The following is a 12,136-nucleotide window of genomic DNA, read 5'->3' as shown; positions in this document are numbered from 1 at the left end:
AATAAATGAATGAAGCCTCCTGGGGTTCTGATAGGGGTAAAGAAGACTACTATAAATCCAGTGTTATGGTTTTCAGTGAAAAGTGTGCAATCAGACATATTTTATTAAAGTAACCAAGTACAATGATGGTAGAAAATTGGAATAACAGAAAACATAAAAAAGCAGAGATTTTAAAAAGTGATGCAGGGCAGCATAGAAAAGATAGTCAATGATATTATAATAGTGTTGTATGGTGACAGATGGTGGCTACACTTGTGGTGACCATAGAATAATGTATGGAGATATTGAAACCCTGAAACTAATGTAACACTGAGTGTCAACTATATTCAAAAAATAAATAAATAAATAAAACATTTTAATTAAAAAAATAAAAAGAAGGGCAAGAATTTGAAAAGTGAATTTCAAAAAGAGTGAAGATGAAGCTAAGACATACTCTTGACCTTGAGGACAACAGCATTTGGAAGATTCTTCCCCACTTTGAGAAGACTCAGATGAATCAACATCATAGAAGAACCAGCTTTAACTAAGGCAAAGAGATGTAATGAATTTTCAAGAAATAATTATCTGACAGGATAATTCTTTCCTATGAAACAGAGCATACAGAAAACAGGGGAGAGTCCTGGAAGCAAAATAGATTATACTGAAAGTAAGAATTAAGAAAAAGATAAATGATAAAAAATAAAGTTAAGAAAATTACACCTGTGACAGAGACCTAGTGAAGAGAATTTTTATCTTGTGGTTTAATGTTTCCAAGGATAATCTAGGGCTGGGACCTGCCTCGAGACAGGTTGGTTTTAGGCAAACCCCTAAGAGAGGGCTGCTTTGCGAAGGTGGTGTTGGCAGAGGCCATTGGGCTGGACAAAGACAAACCCAACTGTGTGACCAAAGTGGCTGTGAAAATGTTGAAGTCGGTTACAACAGAGAAAGACCTGTCAGACCTGATCTCAGAAATGGAGATGATGAAGATGATCAGGAAGCACAAGAATATCATCAACCTACTGGGGGCCTGCATACAGGATGGCAGTTTGTACGTCATTGTGTATATGCCTCCAAAGGAGTACCTGCAGGCCCAGAGGCCTCCTGGGCTGGAGTACTGTTAAAACCTCAGACACAACACAGAGGAGCAGCTCTCCTCCAAGGACCTGGTATCCTGTGCCTCTCAGTTGGCCCGAGGCATGGAGTATTTGCCTCCAAGAAGCGCATACACAAAGACCTGGCCGTCGGGAACATGCTGGTGATGGAGGACAATGTGATGAAGCTCTCAGACTTAGGCCTTGCACAGGACATTCACCACATCGACTACTATAAAAAGACAACCAACAGCTGGCTGCCTGTGAAGTGGATGGCCCTTGAGGTCTTGTTTAACTGGATCTAAACCTGTCAGAGTGATGTCTGGTCTTTTGGGGTCTCCTATGGGAAATCTTCACTCTGGGAGGCTCCCCATATCCTGGCATGCCTATGGAGGACCTCTTCAAGCTGCTGAAGGAAGGTCATAGGATGGACAAGCTCAGTAATGGCACCAAAGAGCTATACATGATGATGCAGGATTGCTGGCATGTGGTATCCTCTCAGAGACTTCTGAGTTGATGGTGGAAGACCTGGACCCTATTGTAACCTTGACCTCCAACCAGAAGTACCTGGACCTGTCCGTGTCCCTGGACTAATACTCTCTGAGCTTTCCCAACACCTAAATCTCTACCTGCTCCTCAGGGGAGAATTCTGTCTTCTCTCATGAGCCATTACTGGAGAGCCCTGTCTGCCCTGACACCCAGCCCAGCTTGCCAATGGCAGACTCAAACGACTAGCACGCCTGTTCCCCCTGCCCAGTCTCCGTAATCAACTGTATCCCTCTCCCCCCAGCCCTCCCTGTGGGATTCACTGCCTTCCACTTTGCCCCTTTCCTGATGGCAGGAGCCAGCTGCCTACCTGAGGCCTTCACCTCTCAGAGTTCACCTCTCTTCCTCTTCCTCCTCCTCACAACCTGCTTGTGAGAGAGAGGAGCAGAGAGGCAGGGACTTTGCTCATGGCCACTTTGTCCCTTCCCACATGTTGGACCAAGACCCCTCCCTGCCCCTTGGCACTGCCTGGAGGGCTGGGGACTGGGACATGAGCAGGTACGCCACCGAGAGCTGACCGAGCTTTCCTGTGTTGGTTTTGTCTGCTTCGTGAATCCATAAGCCTGAGTTCTGGTGGCAGGGCCTCATCCTCAGGGCTACAACCATAGGGAGGGGAGGTCAAGAGCTCCGGACCTCCGCTGAGGGCAACCTCTGCTCCAGATAGATGGTGCCAGGGGCTTATTAATTCTGATACTAATTTGCTTTGCTGGCAAAATACCAGGTACCAGATGATGGGAAAGCAAAGTCCCATACTGGGAGCTTTGTACATAGCTATGAAGAAAACACAAAGTGTATAAATCTGAGTATATATTTATGTATCTTTTTAAAGGGGTCCTTACCAGAGATTTAACCAATGGGTAAGATGCTCCTGGTGGCTTGGAGGCATCAGTTGCTATATGTGATTAACATAACATAATAAATTAAAATTAAAAAAAAAGATCCCACAGAACCCCCCATCTCCTCCCACCATGCGAGGATGCAGTAAGTCAGCAGTCTGCCACCTGGAAGAGGCCTCTAACAAGAACCCTACCATTCTGTCACCCTGATCTCATACTTCAGTCTCCAAACTGTGTGAGAAATAAATTTCTGTTGTTTATGAGCCTGAAAAAAAGAAAATCTTTTTAAAAAGGCCGTATTTTTTGCTACTTTTGCTATTTATTTATTTTTAATTTTATTATGTTATGTTAATCACCATACATTACATCATTAGTTTTTAACGTAGTGTTCCATGATTCATTGTTTGCATGTTACACCCAGTGTTCCATTCAATACGTGCCCTCTTTAATACCCATCACCAGGCTAACCCTCCCCCCCCAGAACCCTCAGTTTGTTTCTCAGAGTCCATATTTTCCCATGGTTCATCTCCCCCTCCGATTTCCCTCTTCATTTTTCCCTTCCTACTATTTTCTTCTTTTTTTTAACATATAATGTATTATTTGTTTCAGAGGTACAAGTCTGTGATTCCTCAGTCTTACACAATTCACAGCGCTCACCATAGCACATACCCTCCCCAATGTCTATCACCCAGCCACCCATCCTTCCCACCCCACCCCCACTCCAGCAACCCTCAGTTTGTTTCCTGAGATTAAGAATTCCTCATATCAGTGAGATCATATGATACATGTCTTTCTCTGATTGACTTATTTTGCTTAGCATAATACCCTCTAGTTCCATCCACGTCGTTGCAAATGGCAAGATTTCATTCCTTTTGATGGCTGCATAATATTCTAACCAAGTCAAAATCAAAAAGGCTATTAATGAGGTGCAATCAAAAATGGAGCCTCTAACTCCTAGGATAAATGAGACAGAAGAGAGAATTAGTGATATAAAAGACCAAATGATGGAAAATAAAGAAGCTGAGAAAAAGAGAGATAAACAACTACTGGATCACGAGGGCAGAATTCAAGAGATAAGTGATACCTTAGACAAAACAATATTAGAATAATCAGGATCCCAGAAGAAGAAGAAAGAGAGAGGGGTTATTTATTTTTTTAAATTACGTTCTAAACCTATATTCAGTTTAGGTCCCTCATTAAAAATTGCTGCTCCTTCATTAAAAAAAAAAAAAGATAATCTAGAAAGATGCTTCTAGAGTCAAAAAGCTGCTTCCTTTATTTGTCAGGATTAAATATGGGAGTGCTTTATAAAGTAAAAGAAAAATATATGCTACATTAACACCAATCACACTAAAACTTTGGTGGTTATATCAAGATAATGAAAAGTGGATTTTAGAGCAAATTTCATTATCAGACATAAAAAAGATCAATTCAAAATTACAAAAGAGCAAAAGAGTCAATTCATCAGGAGAATATAATAATTCTTGACTTTTATATACCTAATAACAGATTTGGGGATACATGGAAAAAAAAAAAACATACCTTAGAAGAGAGGTGGAGAAAAATGCCAATTATGTCAAAAAATTTCAACACATTTATTTTAATATTATATAGACAAATGGTCATCAAATTAGTAAAATATATAAGACTTGAACAAAATTATCAACTAACTAGAAATGATTGATATTATAGAACACTCCCAATAACCACAGACTACAAATATATTAATCCATGACTTTCTTTGAGAAGGTCAATATTGATAATATTCTAGTCATACCTCCCTGTATCAGGATTGAGAGAAGTAACATATTTCTTGAAAGACACAGCTACTGAAGCTCCATCAAGAAGCTGTAAGGTTGGAGAAGGGATTTGCAAATCATATATCTGATAATGGACATCTACTCAGATTATTGAAAAATAAATAAAAATAAAAAAACTTACTAATAACTAAACAGAGTACCCAATTTTTTATGTGAAGAAAATAATTGGACATCTCACTAAAGGTATATGGATGGCTTATAAGCACATGAAAAGTTGCTTAACATTTATACATTAAAGAAATACAAATTAAAATCATAATGAGATATGCTTACATATCTATTACAATAGCTGATATTATAAAAGCTAATTATACCTTGTCTGAGCTAGGTTGTGAAGCAACGGGAAATCTAAACTGTTGATGGCATATATCATGATAGAACCACTTTGGAAAATAGTTTGAAACCTTTTAAAATGTAAAGCATTTTGCAGTTACATGAATAGCCATTTTACTCCTAGGCATTTACCCAAGAGAAACAAACCCTATGTTCATAGAAGAACTTGTATATGAATTTCATAGCAGCTTTATTGTTAAGAATTGGAAACAATGCAAATGTCCATCAACAGAGCAAAGACAAATTATGATATATCCATACAAGAGAATACTACTCAGCATAAAAATGAACTATTGATATTTACAATTTGGAGATTCTCAAAGTACTTATGCTGAGAAAAGAAAAGCTGGGCAATAAATAGTATATACTGTGTGATTCCATTACTATAAAAATCTAGAAAATACAAACTGATGTACAGTGACAGAGAGCCACCAAATATATTAGTCTGATTTTGCTGCCTTCTTTTGTGCTCCCAGAACTTCCTACACTTGGATCTCCTAGCATTTGTTACACCATGTGGAAATATGAACTCTTTCTTATTCTATCTTACTGGAATAAGTATCCTTGAAGTTTTATGGACATTTGAACTCTTAGTTATTAGCAGAAATTCTATCACACAGTAAGTTTTCAAATATAAAAGCCAGAGTTTTACAATGACATCTAAGCTTTTACATAATCTAGCCACTCATTTAACCTCCGTGACCTCTTTCCCTGCTACTCTTCAGTCACTCACAGTGGTCTCCTTGCTATGTCTCAGATATACCAAGCATGATCTAACCTTATGGCCTTTAAGATAGCCAATCCCTTTGTCTGAAGTGACCTTATTGCTGATAGTTCTGGGCAAATCTGTCACCTTTTCATACCTTTGTTCAATTGTCATCTTCATTGTAACTACCCTGATATTCCTATTAAAAATTTTAACTCCCCATCCCTGCCTCGCAATTTTGATTTTTCTCACCCTGATCTAATTTTTCTTTTTCCCCATTTTGAATACAGTATGCAATTTTTTTATTAAGGTTTGTGGCTTTTGTTTGTCTCCCCCATTAAAATAAAAGTTCTACAAAGCTAAGCGTTTCATTTACCAGTGTAGCCTAAAGTAATATCTGCCATATAATAGGTTTAATAGACATTTGGTAAACTTTGGAATAAATTAGTGTTGAAAGAATACTGAATTTCATAAATCATTTTGACAAAAAAATTTCTTCAAAAAATAAACTATGTAAAACATACCTTAAATTTACTTTCAAAATATTTTATAGCATATAATGGACAATATATATGAGGCTTAAAGTAACAATCATGTAAGTAACCAATTCGTACCTATTTAAAAACTGCATAATACCACACTCCTAGATATTCTCTGAACACTCTAAAATAACGTCTCAAAGGAAACACATTTTTAAAAATAACAGATTTTTTTGGTAAATAATTTAATAAAAGTTTCATTCATCCATGTAGATCATAATGTTTTTAATAAGCATGAAATTATAACTCTGAAGTGTACTAAAATGAAACCACCTGCTAAGGGTGAGAGAATAAAAATAAACATCATTTTTCCAAATAAGAGAAATTTATTACCTTTGAATCAAAGCATATGGAGTTGTTCATATTTGCAATAAAGGAATATGGAACCACAAACCATAGAAAGTCATATTTTAGACTTCTAAAGGACTTCAAAGTGAAAGGTGTACATTTTTAAATGCTACATAATACTACATAATGACAAGATGACAGGTTGTGACAAATAATATTTTAAAAGCTCTACTCATAATGGAACGGAAGGTGTCATTTCCCTATAATTTTATATATGTCATTAATTTACTATATCTGGATACAACATGTTACCAAACAGATGTTCATCAAAGACTGAATCATTTTTAATGGAACATAATAATTTGAACCTACATCTATTAATCATTTTTTGATCTAACATTTATAATCTAGCTAAAAATTAAAAAAAAAAGGATAAAAAGTGGTGTTTGGAAAAGTAGATTTCTTTCAAAATTGCATTTAAATGAAAGTATTTGCTGATATTTTAAAAACTTTAAATGCAATTTCATACATATCTGACCCATTCATATAATATAACATTTTTGGAAAAAATAAGAGAAAATATGACATATCTTTTTGTATTAATAAAGGTATTAATAAAGAGCAATTGTTTGTATTATTTGTATTGTGATATGTCAGTTAATAGACATGGATAACTGGTATAACAATAAGTGTTTTTTGGAATTATAGTTCTCGCCAAAATATGGAATTAGCTGGAACTGGATATGTCCTCCAAAGTCAGTTCTGGAGAAACCATGCAAGTGCAACATAGAACTACTTCAGATATAACAAAAAACAAAGAAATCATGATAAATTCCTGAAAAGACACAAAGTTGTTCTTGACTGATATGTTTCAAGTTCTCTTCCTGGTTTTGGGACAGTTTTTAACAGACCCTTCACTGCAGAAATCAGCTGGAATGTTAAGAGGCTATCAAAACTGTGCAAAAGCCTTGAAGGGGTAAAGACTTGAAAATTCTTCAGAGAGACTAGCTTCCTAAGGCATTATTCCTCCATACTTTTTCCTCTAAACACTTAGGGCTGATGGGTGATAAATTATGAAAACTGCTTCCTCCAAATGGTGCTTCTTCATAAGGATTTAAGGATTTAAAATGGAAAGAATTTAAAATTGAAACCTAATCATAGGAATTGCCTTATAAAGTAGCATCAATTAAAGGTGGTCATTATTAGTTCCAAAGTATTTATGATTCTGAATTCTTGGTTTCATTAGTAAATTTATTGTTAAATTCTCCAGTTCTTCCATAGAGTGGTGATTGGCCTTCAGTCTTTCATTGGTGCACATCATTAAATCAAGTGAGATGTGCGTGCCTGGAAATATACACAGTCTTCTTTGTATTTCATTGGGGGTACATTGTTGAGTTTTGTTCAATGGGATTTGGACAGATGTTTTAATAGCCACTTCCAGAGTTGGCCCTGGAGAATATCTTCCATTTTTTCTCTTCCTGATTCTCTGAAAAACCCTAACTAATTCACCATATCACAGTGATATCAGAAGTCAAATTTGTCCAAACACTATAGCTACAAGATAGAAGGAAGCTGTTCAGTATGTAATATTTTGAGTGAATGAGAAAGAAAACATAATTAAGCTACCAGGTTTCATTGCTTTTTGTTGTTGCTTAGAAAATCCTAGCATACTCTGACTTTACAGAGGCTTGATGATTCTAAGAGAAGCTGAACTCATGGGCCAAAATAACTATGCACATGAAAAGTACAATCACTTACCTAAAAAAGATGATATGGCAGACTCTATATGCCAATTGAAGTGTTGCTGGAACAGACAGAAAAATAGCTTATAAGTAATATGATAAAACAAGGCTATACATACATGGAGAAAAGAAAGATACTATACTGTGAATATAAATTAGGTGAAAATTATTGAAATAAAGAATGCAATAAAAGGAGAGTAAGATGAATATAGCTGTAAAATGAATAAATGAGTTGAAAAACAAACAAACAAACAAATAGATAAATGACCTCTGCCAAAAGGCAGCACATGAGGAAAAACAAAATAAAGAAGAAAATATCTAAATAAGTCCCGAGATAAATTTTGGAGAATTAAAGAAAGATGAAAGATAACAGACTGAAAGAAAGTCAAACATGAGAGATCAGAAAAAAAACACTCGTATATATTATGGTGAATTTTAAGAATATCAAAGACAGAGAAGAGTATAAATGATGCCCCGGAGAAAGAACAGATCACCTAAAGTGTACAAGAACAATACTGACAGCAGAATTCTCAAAAGTAAGAGCATATAAAAAAGACAGCAGTGTGTGTGTGTGCTTTTTTATGTATAGATGGAAAAGATATTTGAAACTAGATATTATACATCAAGCCAAACTATTGATTAAATTTGAGAGCACAATAAAAATCCAATGAAGCATGTTAGATCTTGGGACATTTATCACACAGAGCAACACATTTAAGAAAACTTTTTTGGAGAACAACTCAATTTAAATAGAGAAAACAGAATCTTCAAAGGCATATTTTGGAGGAAGGATTGAATATAATAAGCACTGCAAATATTTCCTTAATCCTTATGTTCTGAATTTCCTAAATTTAAGGAGTATTTGTTGAAATCTTTATCTTTAAATAAATCCTAAGTGGCTTTTTCTTGGATTCTGGAATATCAGGCCATTTTGATGTTAATGTTTTTGTCACTAATGGAAATTTTGATAGCACTTAACTGTGGAATGCCTAACCTATTGTTATAGCCATTGTAATTTGTCAACACATGGGTTTTGTGTGTGTATGTGTGTTTGTGTTAATTTTTATTTTTGATGGTTTTACATCAAAAATGTGATTTTTAAGTAGACGTAATTTTAATAAATTATGATTTGTCAAAATTTGTCTGAGGTTATACACAATATACAAAAGCAGTGTATCTCTGTTTTTTTTTTTAAAGAATAGACAGGTCTTTAAAAGTTGTACAAAGAAATACATTATATTTATTATTTAATTTGATTATATACAGTAAAGTATGGCCATGTGAAACCATATCAAATTCTACTATTAGTTCACATTAATAACTATCACAAAAGGAAAAAGGGATATTTTTTCAGAATGAAAATAATTGTATTTTTCAGAATAAAATATAGTTTTATTCACTGAACAGAAGGAACAAATGTCAAAGTTTAACAGTTTGCAGAATGTGTTTTAACACAAATTGAAATTTAAATCTGACCAAATTTCACAGTTTTAAGTAAGATGATAGCACTTTATATCCTTGAAAAGTGGTTAAGTGACCCAAAACGTTGCTTAGAAAAACAAATTTGATGCTGCACCCATCTGAGATGGGTTTGCAAATACCCTTTGGTTAAGTTATGGTACAACTTGCTATAGTGTATCATCAAACAGAATATTTTTTTCTCTATCCTCACAATATTTTGGTCTTGTCATTATATTTTATTTTAGCCATTCTGATAAGTGTGTAGTGATATCTCATTGTAGTTTTAATTGCATTTCCCTGATGGCTAATTATGTCAAAATATATTATTTTGATGTGTAATGTTCTGAGCTTCTTCAGTTCAAGGCGATGAAGCCACTTAGAAAAAATATAGCTGCAAGTGCACTCATAGACCAGCCCTTATTTAGAAATAAGAACATTACTACCTATTCCAACAAAGAATAGATTTATTATGCAGTAGGGACTTTATAAATTACTTGACACAGCTTGTATAGTAAGGGGAAATGGGACAGGCTGCTTCCAACAGATATATACAATGTCATTTTCATTTTAATTTTCAGTATAATTTTCCAAGGTATAACAGAATATATATTTAATGTAAATATATTTAATGTAAATTGTGAACATTTTAAACAGTCAAAATATAAATATATGTATATAACTATGGAAATTAATCAATTTTAAGTTTGTAACAACCAAAATTAACATGAGTTTATTTTAAATTAGTTAGCTTTCTCTGCATTGCTAGGCAGAATAATCAAGCATTGATAAGAAAAAATTACCCTGGGTGCATTACATCAAGTTATCCACGTAAGAAGTGTTCAGTCACTGATCAAAGTCTACAATTTGGATTGAATGGCATGTGATTTTTAAAAACTGGGACTCATTGTCAAAAATTTTTTTCTTCATTGTGTCTTAAGAAATTACTATGTTCATTCTAACTGGTTGCAAAGTAAATACATGACATTTCATCTTTACTGTAGCACTTTTAACTGGCAACTCTGAATGTACTTTATAGCAGTGTAACAGAAGGTGAAGATCAATGAAGGTTCATGAAATATTTGTTATAATTCACAAAAAGATAGGGAGTTTGTGCAAAAAGGCAAATCACTTTGTGACTAAACACGTTGTTTATTTCAGCTATCCAAAAAAAAAAAAAAAAAATTGCCAAGACTCTCTCAAAGAAGTTTTCTTTCAAGCTCCTTATCTAATCCTGGACCGATACACATAGTTCAAAGAGCAACTACTTTGAGTAGCACTAATTTACATGTTTCCTAACAATGCTTAATTCAGTGAAACTCTGTCCAACTATGTTAATTTGATGTAGTAAAAGATAAACATAGAAAAAGATCATTCTTAATTTATATAGATTTACAAACTGCACTTTCCGAATAAGGCCCAGTGAAGTATTTTCAAAAACAAACAAACAATGCTGGAAGCAATATTAGGTCAGCCCTCGGCAAAAATGACACAGAGCCCACCTTACGGTCTCCCGCGAAGTATATTGTAGGCGCTGAATCTACTACCCTGAGGCTGTGCTATGAAATTCCCTAAGTTAGAAAGTTTTTTTTTTAATTTTATTTATTTATTTGAGAGAGAGAATGAGAGGTAGAGAGCATGAGAGGGAAGAGGGTCAGAGGGAGAAGGAGACTCCCCCCTGAGCAGGGAGCCTGATGCGGGACTCGATCCCGGGACTCCAGTATCATGACCTGAGCCGCAGGCAGTCGCCTAACCAACTGAGCCACATAAGCGCCCAACTTAGAAAGTTTTAAAACCTTTCTATGTGGGTGCATTTCATTTACAACTTGACAGAGATTTTGTTGTTGTACATTTTAATACTTGATTTTTAGGGTGTAATAACTGTGTTTTAAAATTCACAATGGTTTTTAATACTGTTGGATAATTATGCTAAAATGGTATATCCATTCCTTCTAGGAAACAGAAATTATAGAATGGTAGTGCTTTTCAGATCTGACACCTTTGAGTAGTTGAGGTTTCAGTATAAATGCAGTAGGAAAAGTGACATTCAAGTTTATGATATTTTCTATAAATAAATTAGAATGCACTGGAGGCCTAATATAAAGTGGGATGATGACTTCAGTAAAATCTTGTTTTCAATTCAAAATACATTTTAAATTGAAATATACACCTCTAAGTTCAGAGACAATCAACATTATCCAACACAATTAATAAACTCTATTTCTTGAAATTTCAGGAACATTGATATTCTCACCTACTGATGAACAATGGCTAAAATTTTTGATCATGGATTCTTTCTAAAATATTGTTTTCCCAAAGAAAATTAATGTTATGAATGTCATTGATTATTATTGATCATGAAGGATATAACAACCACTATAAAAAGAGTGGGAAAAACATGATATCAGTAAGGCATGTAGAAAGTGGGAAATGCTAATAAAAATAACCCATATTTCTCAAGTTAACATAATATAACAGGACTAAAAACATTTTGTAACAATTTTTTCTAACCCCATTCTGATAATTCTTTTCTACATCCAAATTTAAAAGTTGAGGAATGTGATAGATATTACACAAAAACAATCCCAAGGAATTATTTTTTAAAAACTAATAAAGGACAAATCCAAAGGAATTTCTTCTTTTCTAATTTAATTAACAATTATGAATTGACTTAGCTATTTCATCACAGTGTATCAGGCACTAATAATATTTTTTAATAGTCATATCTGATGCGATAGTTACCATCTTTCAGACATACTGATCATGAGCAAGCAAATAAACAAGACAACTGTAGTTTA

At 34.4% G+C, this 12,136-nt stretch overlaps 1 pseudogene; it reads left to right on the top strand.

The window, feature by feature from the left end:
• Window positions 1-1,930, top strand: part of LOC112835463 (fibroblast growth factor receptor 1 pseudogene) — a 67,619-nt pseudogene extending 65,689 nt beyond the window's left edge.
• The last annotated feature ends 10,206 nt before the right edge of the window (window positions 1,931-12,136 follow it).

The sequence above is a fragment of the Callorhinus ursinus genome, unplaced genomic scaffold (genome assembly GCF_003265705.2).
Source record: "Callorhinus ursinus isolate GAN/ISIS: 27379988/994484 unplaced genomic scaffold, GSC_fseal_2.0 scaffold4, whole genome shotgun sequence".
Taxonomy (NCBI): Eukaryota; Metazoa; Chordata; class Mammalia; order Carnivora; family Otariidae; genus Callorhinus; species Callorhinus ursinus.
The sequence above is the reverse complement of the archived record's forward strand: the minus strand, read 5'-3'. Positions and strand labels throughout refer to the sequence as shown.